The sequence below is a fragment of the Neomonachus schauinslandi genome, chromosome 5, assembly GCF_002201575.2.
Source record: "Neomonachus schauinslandi chromosome 5, ASM220157v2, whole genome shotgun sequence".
Taxonomy (NCBI): domain Eukaryota; kingdom Metazoa; phylum Chordata; class Mammalia; order Carnivora; family Phocidae; genus Neomonachus; species Neomonachus schauinslandi.
Window position 1 is genome coordinate 176,399,557 of NC_058407.1, and position 24,844 is coordinate 176,424,400.

Genomic DNA, 24,844 nt, shown 5'->3' on the forward strand with positions numbered 1-24,844 from the left:
TGGAGGGCAAGGTCTCAGAGCTGGGGTTGGAGCAAAGGTTGTGAGGACTTACTCTGGCCAAGCAGGCATCTCTGGGACACCCCTAGTTCACACCCCAGGACCAGTTTCCCCATCTAAAAGTGGAACTTTCCCACAGTCCCTTCTGGTGCTGAGCATGTTAGTGAACTTGCCCTGAGGGGTCTCCGCCCACTCCCCAGGTTCCTGACCCCACAAAGTCCAGGAGGGGCTCCTGGCGCTGAGACCCCCTGGGAGAAACGACCTCCCCAGCTAACAATACAAAGACCCCACAAGGCACCAAGGACCTTCCTTGGCCTCGGGTTTTTAGAACCTAAATGAGCCAAGATGATCAGTGGTACGGAGGCCACCAGGAGGACATTAAAGTGACCCGTCATAAATATGTTCAAAAAAGAGCATTAGTGCGGGGCACCTGGGTGGTGCAGTAGGTTAAGCATCTGACTTAATTTCAGCTCCGGTCATGATCTCATGGGTTGTGAGACAGAATTGGGCTCCGCGCTCAGCCGAGCGTTTGCTTGGAGACTCTACCTCTGCTCCTCCACCAGCTCACGCTCTCTCTCTCTCAGATAAATAAATCTTTTTTTTCTTGTGACGTCCTTGTTGGAGAAACCTTATGCTTAAAATAAAAAACTGCAAGCACCGTGTGTGTGAGCACCCTCAGCTAGAGGTGCAAACCCAGACGCTAACACGTCTATCAGGCCGCGCACGCGCAGAAGGAGCGCAGAGCCGCAGCTCTCCAAGATACTGCCACATAAACCGCCGGGATAAGGTGCGGCTCAGCGCACGCGCAAAGCCGAGCACAGCGCCCCTCGACGTCCGGGACAGACGGCTGGGAGGAAGACGCTCTGCGCACGCGCAGAGCGTGGTACCGGAGCCGCGCACGGCTAGAGGAGGCTGAAGGGGGTGAGAGGCCCGGCGCACGCGCAGAGCCGCACAGCCTGGCCGCTACAAGACGTTAGGGGACGGAGAGTGAGGAGAGGTGCTCCTGCGTGCCCAAACGGAGACACTGGGGGAGCGGGGCAAGATGGTCGTCGGGCGAGCTGAGGGGTGGGCCCTTTGCAGGCGGAAAACCCAGGTACAGCGTGCGCCTCCGAACTGGGCGGGCCCAAAGTCCTGACTTGAGTTGCCTGGTGCGCGCGGCCGCTCAGCGAGACTCCAATGTGCCTGAGGAGAAAAGGCGATGACGACGGCACTGCGCAGGCTCACTGTGCCAGCGCAGGCGCGGACCGTAGGCCAGCGACGAGGCAGCCAAGCGGGCCGAGGAGCGAGGCTGGCCCTCTGTCCCCCAGCGTGTGTCGCCCATCTCGCCCGCGGGTTCCTCTTCCGTGCTGTGCGCGGCCGCGCCGGGGCCTTTGAACGTCAGGGTCCGCGCAGGCCTGTGACGCCATCGAGAGGCGACGGGAACCCCCGCGTCCCCTGCCCTGTCACCTCGCGAGAAGCTGACTCCCGCCCCCCGCGAACGTGGCAGCTCTGCTCCCAGCCACGACTCCCTCCGCGCGCCGCGGTGCCCGCCCCCTCCGGCGTCCTGGGGAGCGCCCGGCTGCCCGGCGGTGGTCGCCGGAGCCTGCCCCTCCCGCGCTGCCAGCGCCGGAGACCGGCTGACGATCTTTCCCCAGACGGGAACGGACGGGGGTCGTGGCGGTGGGGGCGGGCTGAGCCCCTCGCGTCCGGAGGCGGCAAGTGTGAGCGCCCTGCCTGCTGTGGACGACCGTCTGTGTGTTCAGAGAAGGGGTGAGCGGCGTTCTCGCTCGCGTTCCTTTGTGGGCCTTTCCCGTACAGGTGTCGCGTGTGCTGTGCTGGAATTCGATTTTAGTGACTATTCCTTAGAAGCAGCTTGGTTGAGGAAAGTATGTCCTCGGTGGCAATGAAGAACACAGTATAGTTTCTGGTGTTTCTAATCGCGAGTTTAGATTAGGGTTGTAAATAATCTTTTCTTCACCTTTGTATAATTGTACCCCTGCAGGATTAAGCCATGGACCTTTACAGATCGTGTGTGACCCCTTGGCGGTTCTGCCCCCCGCCCCGGGTCGGGTGTCACAGGTAAATCTGGAGTTCGTTATCGCTTTCCTTCTGCGTTATTGTCTCTGAAGGAGTAATTGGAGTTGGCAGGTCGTGGCAGATGAACATGTTCAAGTATGTGACTGGTTTTAAATAAATGAAACTGTACTTTTACATTCCCATGTAAGAGAAATGAGGTGTCAGAGGCCACACCTGCGGACAATGTCCCACGTACGGGTGTACAAGGGGGGTGTGCGCTGCCCGGGGCCAGGACCTTCAGCTCCAGCTCGCCCTCCGTGACTGGTCTCCCCATGTTCCAGGTCTGCTCACCGTGCCATCGCCATATTCCTTCATCCGTTTTCCTCATCTCTCTGATGCCCTTCCATGTGCTCCCTCGTTCCTCCATCAGCACTTTGAGACCTACCTCACACGGCACCTCTTTGTACCCTTTCCTGACCCTGGAGAGGACATGGATCCCTCCTTTGTGGGCATACTGTGCCCGAGGACTTAGACTTGCACAGCCAGTTGCTGATGCCATTCTGTACTGATTGCACTTTGTGTCTCCCTGCCTCTTTTAAGATACAGCGTGGACATTGTGTCTTATTTACACTTCCAGCCTCTCTTAACACAGTGCCTGGAGCTAACAGACCCAATAAACACTTGTTGCCTGGCCGGCTGAGTGAATGAGTGAACACATATGGTTTTCTGAAGTTTCTGCCGTGTTCAGTACAGGGAAGTGGCAAAGCAGGCAACTATGGAGAATGAAGAGGGTGTTTATGTTGTCGAGACAGTCTCCGAGACTGTAGACACAAGGCAAAGGTGTGACTCGGTTGGTGGTGCTGCTGTAGAAGAGGGGGATTACTTACTGAAGATGTGTTGAGCCAGAAACAGTATTTGCATCTTTTTAAAGATCAGCTCTATTGAGGTGTAACTTACATAAAATAAAATGCAACCCTTTGGGTGTACGTTTTGACGAACTTCGGCACATGTGAGCACCCATGTAACCATGACCACGGTAGAGATCTGGAACCTCTCCCTCACCAGAGATGTTGCCGTGGGCTCCTTCACAACCAGTCCCTCACACCCCAGTCCCAGGCACCTGTGGAGATTTGTCCTGTTGTTCGTGCACCGGATGCACAGTAAGCCAGTGACTGAGACAGTGGCTTTGAAGCACAGCAAGCTTTATTTTCGGAAGGGCAGGGGGTCATTCCCAAAGCTGCCTTGCTTTGTTGAATCTAGGGGCAGTTTACATATGAGTGGTTGGGAATGTGAGTATGTGAAGGGAAGTTTATGGGCTTCTTGAAACGAGGGGGCAGTTTTAAAACCACTGAAGGTACACCCTCTCCCGGACAGTGAAGCGCCATCTGGGACCTGGTATACATCAGATAGTTTTAAGAAAAATGTTATCATCTGTTTTTCATCAGATTCTTATAATCTTTGTGCAGACGGGGTAGAGTGACAAGCGCAAAGTTAATGATGAGTCATGCACAGGGCTTAAGAAAACACAAAAGAAGAGAACGTGGGGCTAGGTTAATAACACAACTGTAGTACAGCTTATGATTTCAGAACAGGTCCCAGAACCAAGCATCTGGCCTCACTTTCTATAATTTCATATGTGTGGAATCATATAGCATGTACTGGTTAGTGGTTTATTCACTCAGCACGTCTTTGCTATCAGCCGGTCCCTTCGTATTGCTGAGTGCTGTCATCCCAAGTTTTCTAGCCATCCTGCTGATGAGCATATGGGTGTTTCAGGTTTGGGCTGTTGTGAACACTTCTGTTCAGGCTTCTGTGTGGACGTATGTGCTCTTTTCTCTCGGGTAAATTATTTGTGGGGGAAGCCGCCACATCGTATGGTGAGTCTGTGTGTAGCATCTTAAGCTTCCAACTTGTTTGTCTTACTGATAAATTGGACTTCACTGCAATGTAAGTTAGGCTCACTCTAATAAGATGCCACTAGACACCCAGCAGATAGGGATGTGGTGTGTAAAATGGTAGAGCCACTCTGGGAAAAGTTCTGGCAATTTCTTACAGAATTAAGTACATACCTACTCTGTGAGCCAGTAATTCGACTCTTAGGTATTTACCCATGAGAAATGACATTTCAATAGACCCATGTCTGAAAAAGACTTGTACAAAAATGTTTACAACAACTTTGTTCATAATAACCAAACTTGAAAACAGCCCCCATGCCCATGTAGAGAATGGCTAAACTGTGTTCTATCCATACAGTCGGCTGTTACTCAGCAGGAGAAGGAAATGAGCTACTGACACGTACAATGCAGTCTTTAAGGAGGACATCCCATGTGATTCCCAGGGAGCCCTAGGTCCCTTCATGAGCTTAAGGAGGATTTTTTTTTTTTTTTTTAAGAGAGGGAGGGTCGGGGAAGGAGGGGCAGAGAGAGAGGGAGGGGGAGAGAATTTTAAGCAGGCTCCATCCCAGCGCAGAGCCCAAAGCGGGGCTCTATCTCACAATCCTGAGATCATGACCTGAGCTGAAATCAAGAGTGAAATGCTTAACCAACTGAGCCACACAGGCGCCCCAAGGAGAAAATTTTCTAAGCAGAGCTCAGCACAAATCGCAGATATGGGGTGTGGTGGGGATACCTTGACATTCAAATACATGGAGAAATGCTGTAGTGTTCACTTAGGATGTTTTGGAAAGAAATCAGGTGACCTCTTGTAGCCTAGGTCAGGGCATCTTGGTGAAGAAAGAATCATCATGGGGCCTTTTGACACTCAGGGTTGTGTAAATCCTATGTAACGCTGCACGTTGATTCATGCCACTCTCTGTGGGTAGACAGCAGAACCCCTCTCCCTGCTATTTCCCCTGCACTCTGATTTGGGGGTTTCTCTTGCAGAGGATGGGGACCCTGCAGTGTCTGGGAAAGGAAACTGGACCATGCACAGGACGTAGGCCAGTGGTCCCGCCCAGTGGTCCCCTGGGCACAGGGTTGCCCACAGTGGGACACGAGGCCACCAAGCTGAAAATGAGTTTCTGCAATTTCTTTCAGTCTAAAAGGCCTCCACTGTGTGAGGATTCAGGAACTGTGCACGGCTGTGGCCATCTGGCCTCCTCAGAGGTGATGCTGAGAGGGTCTACGGAGGCACAGGTGCATTGCTATACAGACAGTCACAGTCCCTGCTGCCCACATCCCTGCACATGCTGTGCTCACACTGCATGCCCTTGGCTTTCCTTCCAGACCCTGAGAATCATCCCAAGGTCTTATCCCATGTCTAGACTCAGGAATGCTAAGACAAAACCACAGCCCTACACACATTCCTCCTCCCTCTGGAGAGGCTGACTTCTTTGGTACCAATCTAAGTGCTGCCCACAGCAGTCAGGCTTGTCTGGACACGGCCAGAGTCAGGCCACAAGCCCCTGCAAACCTCAGCCACGCAGACTCACAGGGCGCGTACTCAAAGTCCTGCCTGAATCTTGCATATGTATTCCAAGTCTTCTCTTCAGATCGGAAGATTACCTTTAATACGAAGTGATCACCAGTAATTTGAAAACTAGACAGAAGCCCCTCTGAAAAGGCTGTAATCCTGGCGATGCCAACACTGAAAAGAGACCTGGTCCGATGTAGTAGCTTCCGTCGCCCCGTGTCCACTGTGCATGACCTCCTCCCTTGGAAGGAGTGTGTTCCTGCAAATGCTGTAATGAGAGAGTGGCCTCTGCCGAGTGGTGTCTCCTGACAAGAGGCCCCAGCTGCCTGGGAGGGAGGGAGAGCACCCTGTAGCTGCTCTCTCCCAGGCTGGCCCGTGGGCACGGGGTCCCTGTGTGGCAGTATGTGGGGGCTTGTGCCGAGTCACCTCCCGTAAGGTGTTAGCTTGAAAAAAGGTTTGGTAGGTAGTCTGGGTGCCTGTGTTTTACCCCCACCCCACGCGCACAAGTGGCGGGAACTTGCTGGTGCCCTCCCGACCTGAATCTGCAAAGGGGGTCCCTCTTAGGGCACCACCAGTCTGCTGTCTCCAGACATCTCGACACACTGACCTTGTTTCCCTGGTTCCTGACCCTGGGATCCTGGAAGTGTATGGATTAACGCAGTGTGAGCCCAGCCCAGAGCAGCTGCAGAGGGACAGGACCGTAGGCCTCAGAGCCGAGCCCGGTATCAGCAGATGGCCAAGAGCAGGCACAGCTGTGCTGGGTCTATGCTGAGTCTCTGCTGAGCCCTGACATTGGTGGGGAGGGTCTTACACCAGCACAAGTGACCTCCACCCCAAAGGACAGGGGCCTGCACCCAGCACCTCTCAGCAATTTGTTCCTTTATCCCATCAATTAGTGAAGTGTCTCTCTTCACTGGGATTTGGTGAAAACGTCACTGCATTCCCTTCAGGCACCTCCTGGGTCCTGGGGTGAGGCCAGAATCAGCCCCGCAGGCAGGGCTGGGCTCTCAGGCCAAGGTCAGGAACTCAGTCTCTCTCCCCTGGGGAGCCTACTTGCAGGGTCTTCTTGTCTCCACTCCTGAAAAGAGTGAGCCAGTCCCCTCAGATCTCGCAGGACCCCCAGTAGAGTCTAAACTCCAGGGTGGGCAGAGTCTCACCGTGGCTAGAAGCCTCCTCTCTGGGAGATGGAGGATGGGAAGTGAGCCCTGGGAGAGCATTGCCTTCAGCTACCCAGAACACTAGCCTGGGCTCCATCCTCTGCTCCCTGTAAGTGTGGGTCAGCCTGGGCTTCTGAGGGCCCAAGGGCAGAGCAGTGTCCCTGCCACAGATGCACCAGGATCCCAGACCCAGGAGGGCCACCCCAGCCTCCAGGGCTGCAGCCATCTGCCCCTGGCCTCATTGCCTCACTTGCAAACGGCCTTCACCCCCTGTATCACGCCTGGGCTTTCAGAGAAAGCACTGACTCTCTCCTGTGCACAGGACTCCCTCCAGAAGTCAATACCATGCATGTGAACTTGGAAGTGCCTTTGGCCGCGTTAAGCCTGCCCTGGGTCCTTCCCTGCAGTCCTCCTTAAGAGAAAGCTGCAATCATTGTCAGCCTGGTATTGGGTCTCTGCAGCTCATTTCTGAGGGAAGGATGAGAAGGGAAGTCTGAGGCAGATGCAGAGGGGAGGGAGGGGGCCTCACGGCACCCATTTGCTTCTGTGATCATCACTGCAGACCGTCTGCAGTCAGAGGCCACACGTCTGATTGGAGCAGGTGCAAGGGTGAAAATGTCTCTTCAGATAAACAGTGTTTAATAACATCTTCTCATTTGTATTCATATCGTCACCGCTGCTAACAGTGGTGACCCCCTGCCCAGCAAGGAGGCCCACCCGGGTGGCCTTCCAGGAGTTATGTCATGGCCCTGGGTGTCCTGTTAGAGAGCTGGGGCCAGGGAGGCTCCCCTCCTGGGTCCTGGGCACCGGTCACCCATGATGAAAGGAGGGTTTTCTCTACCATGTTAGAATTCTAAAAGGTGGGACATTTTCTGTATCTTAGGCAGCTCTCCAGGACCCTTATGTGCCCTCAACTTCAGTCAAATTTCTAACTGGGAAAGTTCTTACTCTAAGGTGGCTGGTTAGGATCCTGCCTCCACCCCTGATACTGATGAAAATTACTAAATTTTATTTTATTTTATTTAAAATACATTTATTCCTGGGGCACCTGGGTGGCTCAGTTGGTTCAGTGTCCAACTCTTGATTTCGGTTCAGGTCATGAACTCGGGGTCGTGGGGCCAGGCCCCTCATTGGGCTCCATGCTTAGCACGGAGTCGGCTTGAGATTTTCTCTCTCCCCCTCCCTCTGCCCCTCCCCCCTGCGCTTGTGCACACTCTTTCTCTTTCTGTATATGTCTCTAAAATAAATAAATCATTAAAATACATTTATTTCTTCATTGTGAAAGTAACAGAAGGAATACTTTCTGAAGCCAGCAGGATCTGTCAGTTATTTATAAAAGCTGGTGAAAATAGGTAATAAAAAAATAAGGAAGCATACTTTACATATATTTTTAAGTTAAAATTTGTAGCTGTGCCTTAATTTCTAACAATAAACAATAACAATAAACAAGTTTATTGAGATACACTTTTCATACAGTGAAACCTTCAGGTTTTAACACCTCATGTTGGTAAGTTTTGACAAATGTAGAGCATCGGTCAGGGTGCATAACAGTTTCATTGCTCCAGAAAGTCCCCTGATCCCTTGCTGGTCAGTACCCTGCCCAGAGGCCACCGCATCGCTGGCCGCCATCCCCAGATGGCCAGTTCTAGCTCCAGTCGCCACTCTGGTTGTTTCAGTATGGGCCCGAAGACTCCGAGTAAGCACCGGTCTGAGGACTGGGTTTTTAGTCTCTGTTTTTAGTATAAGCTATATCCTTAATTTGTCCTCCTAAGATGTGCAGTTTCAGTATTTTTCTGAAGTGAACTGAGAAATCAAGTGTATTTGTAAAGAAATCTAAGACCAGAATTCTTCCAAATATTCAAAAATTATTTTCTGTTTAAGAGTTATCTTGCCTGTACCTAATTCAAAATCGATTTTAAAGCAACTTCAACTTGCCTTTATCTTGAGTCTCCAAATCATTTATCTTGGTCTTCATAGAAATAACTTTCTTTCATTTTACATTAACAGGTAGTTGGTTTACATAATCTCAAACAAGCTATGCAATAGGGAGAATGTGAACAAGCAGCATAAACAATTTTAGGAGCAAACCGAGGTGTCCCAGCCCAGCTCACAGTGGAAAGTGGTCTACTGCTTTTCGCCGAGCCTGCAACCACGTGAGTGGTAGAGCAGAGGTGGGACTGTTGCAGGTGCTTACGTACACACATATGCAAATAGACGAGAACACACATGGACGTGGTGCTGCGCCCCAGAGGTATTTACTGTCAGCATGTTTCCGGATGGTTGTCCAGTCTCACAAACGCAGGCAAGTACATGGAGTTAACATTATTGCAGGGTTGGAGGGAACAGTCCGTGTGCGCAGCTGCAAGTGCAGGGTCCCCAGTAGGCCACTCAGGCTCACTGAGAGCTGACGTACTCATGGCTCTGGTTTACTACAGCAAAGGGATACAGGTTAAAATAACCCAAGGAGAAGGCACACAGGGCAGAGTCCAGACTCGGAGCTCCCAGCTGTCTGAGGACAGCTCTCCTTCCTGGCATCCCCTTGTCCTCACCGGAGCTCAGCATCTACAGTCTTTCCTGGGGCTCCATCATCTGCTGCTCTTGTGCCTGATCTGTCTCTAGACCCTCTGGAGGGTGCCTCGAAACCCCCACCCCAAGTCACAGACTTTCTCGTGGGGCCCAGGGGCCCCAGGCAAACAAAGGCATTGTAGGGCTTAGCCATCCCCCCTCAGGAGCTGAGGGCAAGGCCAAGCCTCTCTTTGGGCAAGGTTAAGTTCTTTACCACACAGTCTTATACAAATGCTTTCTCCCCCCTGGAAAAATGGAATCACACCATACACTTTGTTTTGCAACCTCCTTTTTCTGTTTTTGTAACTGGATCCCTTTCCTTGGTCCACAGGGTGTTTTTGAGCATTGTCTTATGGATTCATGGAGTGACAGCTTTGTTCACCTAAGCTGTCTCGAATTTTCCATCACCACTGTCTGCTCACTCTGGTAGCTTTTGGTGAAGAGAATTCGGTTACTGGCAAGTGAATGTGGGTGGGTGTCTCAGTCTGGGGTTTCAGTAGCAGATTCTGATATGAGGAATTTTTGAAAGCGATATAAAGGGTGTGTTCCCTGGGAGACATGGGATGGGAGGGGGAGGTTGGTGGGGGGAGTGACTTGGGCTCCATCTCATGGAGGAACTCTGGAGACTGCAGGTCACAGCTCACAGGTATCCCTGTGTCTAGCGGCAAGGGCGTTCAGGTTCCTACCCCTTCCTGTCAATGACTAGTTAAGGCAGTTAACTTAATTGTCTGTAATCCCCAGACAATTCCATCCCTCCAGGAGCTTAGGGGAAGGGGGTTCTTGTGGCCAGAGGGCAACCCTCTGTCAAATATTCAGAAGCTGGATGTTGGGGGTGAAAGACCTGGAGCTAAGGTGCATAAAAATGGTAGATGGTCAGCTGGAAATGCAGGTAGAACACGGACAGCATCTACTGCAATTAGATCCAAAGACAACATGGCATTCAGGGGGCCACAAGTGCTTGTCTCCTAGAGTAAGTGAGGCTCTCAGTGGAATCCCCTGACCTCAAGTCCTAGTGGGGTGAGCACCTCAACAACCACCCACCATCACCCCTATACCCCGAGCCATGTTTGCTTTGGTGTTGGCCTTCGGCACCCTGGGCAGGGATGGTGGGGGAGTGTCTTTTCTCCTTTAGATGCCACACAAGTTCAGACTTTCCCCAGGTACTGTTAATAGACAAGTAGAACATGGTGACAAAGATGAAATGACTGCTGCCTGCAGGAATGCCCCTCCACCTGTCCCACCCGTTCCATTTTCTCCGTCCTCCCCACCTGCCCCACCCACCCCATCTTCTCCATCTGCCCCACCCACCCCATCTGCCCACTTTGGCATAAGGTTATTTGAGTGAAAGACACTTGGAAAACAGCAGGTACAAGAAGAACATCCTTATCTCCCCTTTTCTTCCTGAGAACAAGAGACAGACCCGGGGAAAGGTACCATCCCTGCCCCAGGAGAAAGGAAGTGGCCTTGCCAAGGGGATAGGAGTCCAGGCCAAGAGAGTTCTGAGACCTTGTTACAATAACTCCCATCCAGGCATTTTGGATACTTTTCCACAGTTTCCTCTTTGTTCACACTAGCATGAAGCATCTCGGTTTTGCCATTTCTCTGGGTCCTCATTCTCCTTATGAGGGCTCCCATGTTATGGAAAACTTATATTAAATAAACTTTTGCATTTTTCTCCCGCTAATTCTCAGGCCAAGCCGGAGACCTCAAGAGGGTTGAATGCTTTTCCTCCCTACACCAGACTGAATCCCGCCAGAGCAAGTCCTATCTGTCTTGCTTCCCTCCCGCTGAATCCTCAGTCCCAGAACAGCTTCGGCAGGAAGTGGGAACTGGAAGAGTGAGTGATCAATGCCCACAGCATTCTCATTCCTGCCTCAGCCCTGCTCCGGTGAGCCTGCGAGTCTTCCCTTCTACCATGTCTGCTTTTGCTCATTTGTGTCCTTCAGTCCATAGGCTGGGTTCTCAAAACACCTGTGTTCATGTGTCCCTGAATGTGGCCTTCTACCTCAGAACAGGACCCCAAGGAGAAAATAGGAAGGATTCATATATCTAGTTAAAATACTGCACAAGCAGTAGGCAAAGAACAGAGCAATGACATCATGGGTCCATATATTCAATATTTACACAAAAAATTTAGGACCCTTGGGGCACCTGGGTGGCTCAGTCAGTTAAGTGGCTGCCTTCGACTCAGGTCATGATCTCAGGGTCCTGGGATGGAGCCCCACATCGGGCTCCCTGCTCAGTGGGGAGCCTGCTCCTCCCCCACTCGTGCTTGCTCTTTCTCTCTCGTTGTCTCAAATAAATAAAATCTTTAAAAAAAATTTAGGATCCTTAATGAGTAAAGAGCTTTGAGAGAGAAAACTCTGACAATGACATAGAAAGACTTGGACAGTGCCTCACACATGAGGGAACGTAAATGACCACTTGACCTGAGAGAGAAGGTTCCCCTGCACAAGCCATCAAATAAATGCAAATTGAAACAAGATTCCTTTTCTCTTACCAGAGGGGTAGAGATAAAACATTATAATATCCACTGTTGACAGGGGAGACTGGAAAGGATGCAAATGAGCATCCTGTCTGCACCAAAAGACCTCAAAAGGCTCTCACCTGCGTGGATCTGGGACCCCTTGTCTTGCAGAGAAACATCAACCCTCATCTAAAAATAAGAGAAAAGCATCTCTAGTCCTTGTTATGGTGTTTCCAGAAAATACCTAAGGGGGTTTATATTCATGGAATTTCTTAAATTGCTTCTCTCCTTTGTCCCCCTCTCTGTATGTGTGGATCCCGTGGAGGCTGTCTCTCGTGTCCCTCTTCTCCCAGCTTCCCTGGGGAAACTGGGTGGATATGGGCACCGGGCTCAGTCTTTACTGTGCAGGTTTAGCCTGTCCGTTCTCCAGTCCATCATGATTTCACTTGTCATGAGAAAGGGGCCATCGCCCTGAGCCCTTCCTGGGGACCCGGGGTCAGCGGTGGGTAAGATGCTGAAATGTGCGGTTGCAGGTGCTGCCCTTTACATGTTTCCGTTCAGCCTCATTGCAAGGCTTCAGTTCTTGAAATCCTTTGTTTCAAGGATTTGGTGTGTTGTACATCAGAATCATCCTGAAGTTAGCAGTAAACCAGACTCTTATCAAGAAAAAACTAGGTGGAGGAAGGGGTGCAGGGAGAGTGCTTTTGAGAAGTTCCGGTCTAAAAATATGTGCAGAGCAACTGCTTCTTAACACCACCCACCCAGGGCATTCGTCCATATCTTGGGGGAGATGCTGCCAGGCTGTGCCAATGCCCTGTTTCTCCTCAGATTTTTGCCCAGTGGCTGGAAACAATTATTATGGTGTGGTTTGCATAGTGGTGGCATTTTACTTCCTTCATCCCTTCTACGTTTATTAATAAGAGCTTTTCTGTAGGAAAACACTGTTCCTTCTTCCACATTTATGTATGTATTTGGATACTTATTTATATCAGTATGGACTCCTAGATTTATATCAATATGGACTCCTAGATGTTTTGGCCTATGGGTGATTATCTAACACTGTCATTATTAATTCAGGACATATTCAAAACCATTAATTTTTCCTCAGATCATTCCAGCTTTGGTCATCAGGAGCTCTTTCAAACTCCTTGATATTTACTTTGTGAAATCCTCAAAGCCACCCTTCTTCCTGGACCTCCTGTGGGCAAGGGGAAGGAGATGTGCGGTCAGTTCCCCCAAGGAAGAGTGAGTCTCCAAACTGCTGGTTCCTGCAGAGGTGATTTATCACATAGACACCAAAATCTAAAGGTAAACACTGATGGTAACAATCACAGTAAAAATTACCATTTATTGAGTGTGCCAAGCACTTTGGGCACATTTTCTTATTAAATCCTCATTATAAACCTAGGGTCTTAGTTTCACTATCCTGATTTTACACATGGGGAAACTGAGTCTAGGAGCTACAAGACCTTAGCTGGGTTCATCCACCTTAAGAAGAAAAGGGGTTGCCGGATCATGTGTCCATTCATTGTTGCTGGTGCGTTCACTCTTGGACCGGCACTGACATCAGTGAGAACGGTGCTTTGCTTACATGCGTCCTTTCCAAAGGCTCTCATCTTTGCAAGGCTGGAGCAGCTAATAAAAAAAGGACCTCTCTGTGTATGCACTGGCACCCCATTCATTCCCAGTGGAGCTGCAGGAGCTAAAAATAACCACATTTTCTGTTTTATACAGAAAAGAGGAAATGTGCAGTTTATTTTGTAATGTTTACTATTTCTGAAAACCTGAATTTTTTCCACATGTATTTTTAAAATGTCTTTGGAGGTGTCCTTGGAGAAAAAGACACAATGCAGATTTCACCAAGGGTTCCTCCATTCTCTAATCCAGACCTTCAGGAAACAACTGCTGGAGACCAGATCCACTTGACCAAGAGGTGGATTTTTGGGAAGCCTCCCAGTTGCAGGTCAGAGGAAAGACAGCTCCCAAAGGGCCCTGGGACCTTGGAGCCCAGGCCTCTGCATGGGCTGCCCCTGTGCAGGGAGGGGTGCATGATACCACGGCCACAGGCTGACCATGGGAGCCCAGGCTTGGTGGTCCTGAGGGATGAGTGAGGGATGGTAGTCATTCAGCATCGCTCCGACTGCCACTGAGTATGATCTTCATGGAAGGAGGGGAAGCATTTGTGCTAGGCCTTCATTTATGCTTATTTGCTACTTTAGCGAGTTGTTTCTAGGGCGCTCCCCCCCCCCCAAGAGATGGCAGGCTAGGATGGTGTTCGGTGCTGTTCCCTGCCTTTGCTTCTCGCTGGGACACTGGAAGGTTAAGAAATACCTAAAGAAGAAATGAAGTAATTGCCCAAGGTACAGGAAGCTGGAACGTGGGTGAGTTGTCACAGACCACAGGAGTATTTCCAGTGAGCAAAGAGCAGAGGGACTGTGGGTGGGTGTGGGTATGGCGGAAGAGGATCCCTGCCCGCTCCGGGGACCTCAGAGGGCAGGGCTGCCTGGACAGCTTCTGGGGAACTCTCCCCTGCGGCCACCATGGTGGGCCCTTCCTGTCAGGACCTCTCCTGCCACGTGGCTGGCACCAGCAGACCTGAGCAAAGGTGTCTGGGGCATAGAGCCAGGTGTGGGCAGGAGGTAGGAAGTAAGGGGGAAATATGTGGTAAGAACAATGGCAACAAAATGTGTAAAATGAACACATGTCCTATAGAAAGTCAGTAGTAATTTGGAAAATGTGATAGGGACAAAATTCCTCAGTAGTGACAACTCAGGAATTATTTGGAAAGGCAGAGGCTTAATGTGGAAAATGCTGACAGTCTCACTGAGGTTATTAAAACAGTCTGAGTGAAGGAGAAACACACATCACCTGAAGGCAAAGATGGACTAGCAGGTGGATTCATTCTTCTGGGTTTTAAAGATTTCGTATAAGTTGAAACAAAATTATACCTAGATCTTCTAAACCTGCTAATGTGAGTCAAAGCTTATCTGGAAGAATAAGTGAACACGAAGAACCACAAGCATCTTAAGAGAAGACTATCTAGGACAGAGATTCTTTATCAGATCTTAAACCATAGTACAAAGCTACAATCACTCAAAATGTGGTGCAAGAGCTACCATTTATATCAGTGGAAAAGCACAGATTGCTCTGAAAAGAATCCGAATTCATGTAGTAATCTACTAAATGCTAATAGTATCAGTAGTCAAGAAAGTATTCAATCAGTGATACGGGACCAAGAAATAAACTACATACATTAAAATTAGATCTTCTTATATGCCCTTAGAATATGATAAATTCTAGACAGATTTGATTTCAAAATAAAACCACAAAAGAGCAAGAAGACCAAACAGAAGAATGCTTATCACCTCTAAGGTAAAAATGACATTTTTTTGGAAAATATGTGAGAGAGCACACAAAAAATAGAATTGGCAACAACAAAAATAAAGATGAAAAAGTGGGGGGTAGTTATAAAAATTTATAGATATACTCCCCTCATATGTAAGAATTTCTTAGAAATGATTGTATCGAATGAAAAACGGACAAAAGACATGAAAAACACAGGAATGATAATAGTAAACATGGAAAAATGCTTAGCATCATTATTGATCAAATAAAGCAGGTTTAGATCAGAAATTGTTACTGATTTTAAGAGGATTATATGTACTGTTGGTAAATGAGGCATTTCCAAGTTCTTCTGGTGGTGATGGAATAATACAAGTTTTCTTCATCCTTAACAAAAGACACTGAGATGGTCCCTCTTATTCTGCTTCCCTTTCTTGTTCGGTCCCTTCCTAAAGAATTGAGGGCCACTCTCTTTGGGGGCTGAGCTCAGGGGTCAGGGCAGGACGAGGGGGCGTCCAAAGGGAGTGTGGCCAGTGTGGCGGGTCATCGCTCACAGCTGCAGTGGTCGAGGCAGTGTGGGGGCACCCCGAGGGATTGGCCTGAATACCATTTTCACTGAAAGAAACAAGGACTTTTGGGACCGACAGCTCATTTCAGTGCTGGATCAGAGAAAGATAAGCAGGGACTATCAGACTGTGCAAGTCAGTGAGGAATTGCTCTCAGAGTGATGGGAACATGTCAGATACCACAGAATCTCATGTGAAGGGTCCCATCTGCTAATTCCAGGACAATTGCAGTATCAAAACAAGTAAAATTAGGGACAAAATGAATGTAATAGAAACCACACGTTAAGCTGATGTAAAGAACTACACAAGTTCAAAGTTCCCTGAGAAATGGAACATTTCAGTAGGAAATCAGTGGAGAGTCCTGATGCCCACCAGTGTAATCAAGTGATGAAAAGGAACACTGATGGTAATAGAACAGATTGCCACCTGATGTGTGGTGCGGACAGTCCCTTGTGCAGCCTTCCTGTCAGAGATGCATCTAATCCTGAAGAGACATCCGATAAACCCAGATGGACAGATGCTCCAAAAGAGCTGACCTGTAATCTTCAAATGCACCAAGATCATGAGAATCAAGATGAGACTAAGCTCCTCCTGACTAAGGAGGAAGGGCGAAGAAGCTGGCACGCGGTCCAAACTGGACCCTTTTGCTCCAATGGCAACACTGGACCAGCGGCAAAACGTGGGTGGAGCCGAGGATTAGGTTAATGCAGTATAACAGTTAGCGAAGCATCAGTGCCCATTTCCTGGTTTGATTTTGATGTGCTGTCCTGATGCAGCACAGTGTCCAGGTTTGTGGGAAAACTGGGGAGTGATGGAGCCTCCCAGGCAGCAATTTATTTTTAGAGCAGTCAGAAAAAAAACTTGCGCTGCACTTGCAACTTCTGCATAAGTTTGAGATTGTCACATGCGTTCACACACACATGCATACAGCCTTGAAGTAAACGGACATGCTCTTTGGCCTAGCATTCCTACCTCAGGAATCTATCCTAGGATGGTAACTGGAGTCCCCGCCCAAGCTGTGTGCAATGAGAGGTTTAATGCATTATAGTGAAACACTGGAAACCAGGTGAGTGCCCTACCAGCAAGGATATGGATCCTGACACGATCCTGGTGAATATCATTTTGTCACTAAGAGTCATGTTTGTGAAGAATATTTGACAACAGTGGAATGTGTCCATGGTGTGATGTTCACAGAGACAAGTTTGTAGACGAGTATAGCAAAAATATTCCAGTTGAAACAAATGCGCAGAAAAATCTGGGAGTCAGGGAGGTTCAGGAAAGCAGGCAGACTTTGGATGACATAAGGCATGCACAGGGAGGGGGGTGGAGGAGGGTTAGGGCACGTTTAGGAAGCAGACCTTACTGCCTTATGGCTGGGCCTTCCCTTAGGAGAGCAGCCCCAGAATTAGCTAAAACTCAGAGCCTAGTGACCTTTGGACCCTCATGAGCCAGCCCATGCCAGGCAGACTCCGAGGGCCGAGCACGAAGGGAAGTGAGCCTTCCAAGGGCCTAGCTCCCGTGTAGTCCTGTGGCCTCTGGGCTGCAGCTGGGGCTCTTGGAGTGTTCCCCAGGCTGGGCCACGGGCTCCCCACCCTCCATGCTGCTCCTTCCCCTGTGCAGCCACCCTCTGGAAGGACGGCACTCTTCCCCAGACTCCCTCCGTTGCTCTCCTGTCTTCAGAGAGGACCCCGTCCCTCTGTGGAAGGGAGCAGCCTCAGTGCAGGCCCAGGGTCTGGGAGGAAGTTCCAGGCACAGCCAGTGGCCCACGCAGGGCCATGCTGACAGGTGCCATGGACAGGTCCCTGCTGTGGACAGGTGTGTCCACCCTGATTGATCAGTGTTTGTGTCACCAGCCTGGCACGTCTTGGGCCCTGCCTGTGCCAGCCTGTCATTTGCCAGAAATCACAAATGGAGATGGAGATTCTATAATGGGGAGGTAGTTGTCAGGCTCCGTTACACTCCAATGCCCAGGTCTCCTGGCGAGGATTGTAATCGAAACCTGATTGGCATTTGTGCAGAACTGGCTTTTGTATTAACACCTGCAGGCCAGAGCCTAGAGGCTCCTTGACACCTGCCACCCCACCTCTCCACCACGTGGGGCATCCCTCTACCTAGGTGGGGTGTTGTCCGGGGTGGCCCTGCTCCCCCCAGGTTCCTGGGATGGTGTGCACCAGTAGGTCCCACTTCAGAGGTACTGTGGTTAAATGGGGTATCAACCCCATTCTCTGGCAGCTGTGCTGCATTTTCTTGGGGTCTCTGGGTTAAGTGGGCAGGGGGACTGGAAGGAGGATTCAGGTGCCGGAGAAGCAGCCCCACAAGAATCTGGGCTTCCACAGCCTCAAGTGTCAGGGCCGCAGTAGGGCGGCTCCTACGGGCCTGGGGTCAGGCTGCAGGAGTTCAGAGCCCAGCATCACTCACTCGCTCCGTGCCTCAGTTTCCCCATCTTTGCAGTGGGTGTAATAACAGTATCTACTACTTCATAGACCTTTTCAGAAATGACTACAACATGTAGAAACTCTCAGGGCAGAGGCCGGCATGGAGGCAACTCACTCCAGAGTGCCAGCAGACTAAGACCAGCCTTTGGTTCTAAAGACAGAGCAGGCCCCAGATGTGTGGGGGGCCTCTAGTTGGCCTCAGGCTGCTCAGTGCAGAGCAGGTGCAGGGTTCGGGGCTGGAGGTGTGTCACTGCCCATGAATGACATGGCCACCCTTTGGTCACTTCTTAAAGGACAGACAGTGGGGTTCAGGGTCAGCCCCCCCTGACCAGTTGGCATGACCTGCTCTGGTGCACTGGGTGTCCTTGGAATTGGATCTAATCAGCCTGGACCCTGAGAGGCAAGGGCAATGGGCTGTTACCTGAGTTTCACAGCCAAGGATGGACTGATGGACACATCTAGCAGGCCAGCCCCTTGGCAGCTCCCCTCAGTGGCGTTTTCTGACCCATCTGGGAGCAGGGACAGGCTGGAGCCCTAGTCCTCAAAACAAGATTGTTTCCCCTTCCTTGGACCCATGGGGCAAGAAGCAGTGGAGTTGGAGTGTGTCCCGAACTCCATTTTGGGATGTGGAGTTGGGATGGTGGCAAGCTTGAGGAGTCTCTGGGCTCCCAGGAGAGAGCCGGGCCAGGAGAGTCTCTTCCTGACAGGAGTCTCACTGAACGGACACCCAAATCTCTAGCAGTGGAATGGGGGCCCAGGGATGTGCACTTCCTTGTCAGATCCAAGGCCCAGGCTACCCTCTGCAGCTCTCCCAGGCAGAGCTCAGCATGCAGAGGTGCAGGTAAGGCTGGAACTAGAGGGAAAATTGTAGCCTAATGCATATGTGAGAATGTAAGAAAACCTAGTCACTGGGAAGTTCAGCATTTGTTGTGCATCAGAGCAAGGAAAATTAAAACTACAGTTGACCCTTGAACAACACGGGTTCAAACTGCATGGTCCACTTACACGAGGGTTTTTTTTTTTTTTTTCCCCCAAGAAATACAGTACAATACTTTAAATGTATTTTCTCTTCCTTATGATTTCTTAGTAACATTTTTTTCCTCTAGCTTTATTGTAGGAATACAATATATAATATACAGAATATATGTTAATCAACTGTTATCAGGAAGGCTTCTGGTCAGTTGTAAGCTATTAGTAGTTAAGTTTTAGGGGAGTCAGAAGTTACACATGGATTTCTGATTGCGAGGGGGGGTTGTGCCCCAACCCCTGTGTCATTCAAGGTCAACTGTATAATGTAATACCAACACACAATGAATCAAATGCCTAAAATTAAGAGATTGGGATTCTTCAGTCCTGTCAGTGAGAGTGGGTATTTGTAAGTTTGTGGGATCTTTTTATTTCTTGATCTGAGTGTGAAGTATACAATTGTATTTAGATTATGAAGCTTTTATCAATGTAAGCTACACTTTGATAAAAATGTGTATTTAGAGAAGAAAAAAATAAAAACACACTGACAGTGGGAGCTTAAGTCCCTCCCTGTGTGAGGCCCCTGTGTGACCTTGGACAGCCCCTTTCTTGCTCTGGGGTTCCGTTTTCACAGCTGCAAAGTGTAGAAGGTCATGTAGGTCCTGCTGTTAGATTCTGACACAGTGAGGATACCCCATTTAACCACAGTACCTCTGAAGTGGGACCTACTGGTGCACACCATCCCAGGAACCTGGGGGGAGCAGGGCCACCCCGGACAACACCCCACCTAGGTAGAGGGATGCCCCACGTGGTGGAGAGGTGGGGTGGCAGGTGTCAAGGAGCCTCTAGGCTCTGGCCTGCAGGTGTTAATACAAAAGCCAGTTCTGCACAAATGCCAAGCATCAGGCCTGGAATACAGAGATTGCTGGCTTCCCCCTGCACTGTGGTTACACAGGGATGTTCCCTTCACCACTGGCCCTGTAGAAGTCTCTTCTGCTCAGTATTATCTACTCTCTTGTTTTCCTCATTTCGTGCAGGACAGGAGGGTGCCTCTGAGAACCAGAGCTCTTGCCAGGGCTCCCTCAGAGGGCCTGGACCATATCAGGCTCACGTGCATGGACGGAGCAGCATTTCCACCCTGTGTCCATTTGCATCTGGCCACCAAGCAGCATCAAGGCCTGAGTCCCTGTCCACAGGCATCTTCACGATGACCTTGACCTCAGGGCCCCATGGCCCTCAGCTGCCTGGCCCAGTCGCCCATGATTCATGGAGCCCACAGATTCCCACTTCCTTTGGCTTGTCTAGTGTCAGCCCATCTGTCAGGCTGATCTCATTTTCCACTTGGAGGGAGCAGCAGGGGAGAGGGGCCTCCAAGTGAGCCCTCCACTGCCGGGGGGTGGTGGGAAGGCCAGTCTGGGGTGAGGCATAACTCTCACGCAGGAGCACCAGGGACATCTGTGCCTACGGTCCCATTTCCAGTCAGACCCCTCCCTGTAGCTGAGAAGGAGCCTCTGAGCTTTGCTGAAAGCCCCATTCGCTCAGGAAATCTCTCAGTAATAGAGAAGCATTCAGACAACATGTATTGGGCTGTGCTACAGACTCAAGTTCTGTCATCTCGCTTACCTTCCAAACATCCCAGGGCCTGCAAGGGTCAATAGCACCCTTTCGCAGGAGAGCAAGTGGGGCTCGCTGGGTGAGGTGAGCTGCTCAGCCTCCCAGAGGTGGCCCTGGTGCCGGCCACAGTCCCCAGGATCTGACACCTGGCAGTGATCACTGGTTCATTCCCTTTCCCAGTTCACGCCTTCACTCAAACAGCTTGCTTTTTTTTTTTTTTTAAAGATTTTATTCATTTATTTGACAGAGAGAGAGACAGCGAGAGAGGGAACACAAGCAGGGGGAACGGGAGAGGGAGAAGCAGGCTTCCCGCCGAGCAGGGAGCCCGATGTGGGGCTCGATCCCAGGACCCCGGGATCATGACCTGAGCCGAGGGCAGACACTTAACGACTGAGCCACCCAGGGGCCCAAAGATTTTATTTATTTATTTGACAGAGAGAGACAGCGAGAGAGGGAACACAAGCAGGGGGAGTGGGAGAGGGGGAAGCAGGCTTCCCGCGGAGCAGGGAGCCCAGTGTGGGGCTCGATCCCAGGACCCTGGGATCGTGACCTGAGCCGAAGGCAGACGCCTAACGACTGAGCCACCCAGGTGCCCACCTTTTTTTTTTTTTTTTAAAGATTTTATTTATTTATTAGAGAGAGAGACAGCGAGAGAGGGAACACAAGCAGGGGGAGGGGGAGAGGGAGAAGCAGGCTTCCCGTGGAGCGGGGAGCCCGATGTGGGGCTGGATCCCAGGACTCTGGGATCATGACCCGAGCCGAAGGCAGACGCTTAACGACTGAGCCACCCAGGCGCCCCCCAAACAGCTTTCTTGAGTTGTAATTCACATAGCATAGAAGTCACTGGTTCCGTGGTTTTAGTGTGTTCATAGATGCATGCAACCATCACCATGGTTGGTTCTGGAACATTTTCACCCCAAAGAGACCTATGCTTTAGTTCCCCATAATGACTATAATGGCGCAGTTGGCCTGGTCTAGTGGGAGCCACCTCTGGCTTGGCTCCTGGTGCTGCAGGCCCCCACCCGCCCTTGCTGGAACCCCAGCTCAGCGGCAGCTCTGCTGTGCTGTCCAGCCCTGTCCAGCTCCTGATACAGAATGGCTGCTTAGGGGCAGGAGTGTGGGACTGGGGCCACGTGAGTGTAAACTACAAATCAGGCCTCATCCTAACCACTAGAGTGTTGCCTGCCCTAAGGTCTCCAAGGTTAGGGTTAGGGTTAGGGTTAGGGTTACTTTGCCTTAAAACCTCCCGTGGTGGGTACAGATGCTTGACCTAGCTTGGGACCCCAGGGACCTGACCGCCAGTTAAAATAGTTAATATGGCCCAGTGTGAATCGCAACAGGCCCTCAAGGACCGAGACTTCAGGCAAGTGAAGGCACAATTGTTCCACTCAATAGCCGTTGTGGCCTGTCCATCCACCGGGTGAGCGTCGGCGCCCGGTGGTGGCTCGCTGTAACCTCAGTGCTGCGGGCCCACAATAAAGCTTCACACCCAGTATTCTTAAAATCAGCGACTCCTGGGGCGCCTGGGTGGCTCAGTCGGTTAAGCGGCTGCCTTCGGCTCAGGTCATGATCCTGGAGTCCCGGGATCGGGTCCCGCATTGGGCTCCCTGCTCGGCGGGGAGTCTGCTTCTCCCTCTGACCCTCCCCCCTCTCATGTGCTCTCTCTCAAATAAATAAATAAAATCTTTAAAAAAAAAAAATCAGTGACTCCGTCTGACAGGAGCCGATACGGATTCTGCTGTTACAGATTTGGCTGATTGGTTCTGTGCAGTGCCCATTTCAGCCACAGTGTGTTTGTCTTCACCCTGGCAGGTATCTCGGCCTCTCTTCACCGCCGGGTGCTTCTCTGTCCCTGGGAGCCCAGGCTGCAAAGCCCTAGCACAGCACTGCTCTCTTCTTCCAGAGACATGGCCTGAACAGACGGTGGGGTCTGGGCTTGCAGGACGCAGAGCCTCAGAGCCGTCCCTGCTCCTTCAACCAGGAGCTAGCCGTGGCTCAAGAGAGGGAAGCATGCAGAGATTTCTGCTGGCCTGGCGGCAGCCCCTCACCCTCAAACAGAAGGCACCCTCATGTAAGGTGGGCAGAGAAAGCACTTCCTGGGGCATTCTGAGGCACCCTCTGGCTACAGAGTGGTGTCCAAGGCAGGCACGGCCCCACCCTCCCTGATCCCCCAGTGTGCTCAGGCAAGCCTTGGCTTCTCTGGGAAGACAGCTGCTCTGGGAAGGAGTCCATCTGGGGTGGAGTTCAAGCTCTGTCACTCACCAGCTTTGTGGCCTTCAGAGTCCCTTGACCTTCAGAGGCAAGCCCCAGGTGGGCCCCGAGCAGGTTCCGGCAGGCCCCTCCTCCTGAGGCTCCCTGTCCTCTGCACACTTCAGGCTCTGCCCCGGGGCATGTGGTCAGAAGGGTCCCCTACAGCCCTTGCCAGGGAGGATGCCTGCCCTCGTCCAACCCAGACAAAACCTGCTGTTCTTGCGTCACCATAGAGACAGTGTCAGGACAAGGCTGAGCTCCTCCTCCCTGGTAACTTGGAGATCCCAAAGACAGCCAGCATTTCCCCCGGGCCCCTGCGTGCCGATGCATCCGATGGCAGAGGGCACGGCACATGAGCACACGCTGCCACTTGTCCCCCAGGGGACAGGATCCTGTGCTCCCAGAACTGTGGAACACGTCCTAGATGCTTTACTGCTGTTAAGGGGGGGGAGGGGTGCTGCTGAAGAGGGGCATCAGACACTGAGCCCGGTAATCGTTCTGGGTATAAAATTACTGCACACAGATAAATCCTAGAAACAGCTGCCTAGAATATTGTTTATATTGGAAAGTATGCTTTGAGGTCATTACTCAGGATTTTATAGGCCCTTTCCTGGCTGAGCCCCAGGATGGCTTATGGCTTTGCAAAAAAGGCGACGTCGCAGTTTGTGAATGACAGATGGCTTTTATCACACCTCTGCATCATCGCTTATGGTGATAGGGCCGTGGCGAGGCCCTGTGGCCGTGGGCACCTGAGGGGGTGCCGCGGGCACAGCCTGCAGGTCTGGCCTTGAGTAGGGGCCCCTGGACCGCACTGACTGAGGTTCATTTCCCACTCTGTTTTCCTGCCGGTCACATCACTGCAGCAAAAGCAACTGTTGGTGCCCCTGTATCTGGGCACAGCCCTGGCTCAGGCCAGTCTCCACAGGGATTGGTTGCCCCCCACCCCGAGGGCCCCGCACCGAAGCCTTTGTCCTTTCTCCTCCATCCTCTGCCCCATGGCCATCTGCGTGGACCTCCCTGGCCAATCCTTTCTCCTTGTCAGTTCTTGTCTTTCTTTTTTTTCCTCTTCCCACAATCCAGGCCTGGCATATGGGGACAGCATCTGTGTGCACTGCTCTCTATAGCCCAGTGCGGGGGGGCTCACACTAACCATGGCTCAGATCTGCCTCAGCCCTGCTTTCATTGCAACAGAATTATTATTATTTTATTTATTTATTTGTTATAGAGAGAGCACAAGCAGGATGAGCGGCAGGCAGATGAGAGGGAGAAGCAGACTCCCCACTGAGCAGGGAGCCCGATGCAGGGCTCAATCCCAGAACCCTGGGATCATGACCTGAGCCGAAGGCAGACGCTTAACTGACTGAGCCACCCAGGTGTCCTGCAACAGAATTATTTTTATTTCTCAATCTGGGAGAAATCATTGCATTTGGCCAAAACAGGCATGACTTACGGTTTTAAAATCAGCTCTTCTCAAAAAATATTTAAAGAAATGATGGATGCACACAGTATGGGCCGTTTAGATGACTGGGGAGAGCATCAGGAAGAAGCCCAGGGACCAGGGGCTAATCCAGGGCTGAGACTGTTGTTTTCCCAACAGGTCACAGGGCAGTGAGTCAAGAAGCAGAGATAGGATGAGTCAAGAACACAGCCCAGAAATTGCAGTGAGACATTGACTGTTCTGGTGACCCAGGTGACCCTGTCCTTAGAGGAACAGGGGGTAGGGGGCCTGGGAGGCTGCGGGCCTGGGGGGGGGGGGGGAGGAGGGAGGAGGGAGGAGGGGAGGGAGGGCAAGGGGGGGGGGGGGAGGAGGAAGAGGTCAGGGGGAAGGAGGGAAGGGGATGGGGAGGTGGGGAGTAGGGTGGGGACAGGGGGCTGTGTCTATCTGGAGGATGTCAGGGATGCCCAGGTGCTGCTCCTTCCCTGAGACTCACAGCCAGCAGGTGTGGGCAGGGTAAAACAAAGATATCCCGTGAACACTTACATGCCGCATTCATTCTGGAGGGTGGGTGGACCCACTCACCCTCACAAAGGCCCGCATTTCCCATGGCATTGAGCTGTGATCCCTCAGCTTTGAACAAG

At 51.2% G+C, this 24,844-nt stretch overlaps 1 long non-coding RNA gene across 1 annotated transcript; it reads left to right on the plus strand.

The window, feature by feature from the left end:
• Positions 1-1,710: 1,710 nt before the first annotated feature.
• Positions 1,711-24,450, plus strand: LOC123324850. Its single transcript, XR_006540077.1, has 5 exons — positions 1,711-1,862; positions 1,979-2,055; positions 10,817-11,013; positions 12,711-12,900; positions 24,363-24,450. It is a non-coding gene; the product is annotated as an uncharacterized LOC123324850 (long non-coding RNA).
• Positions 24,451-24,844: the final 394 nt, after the last annotated feature.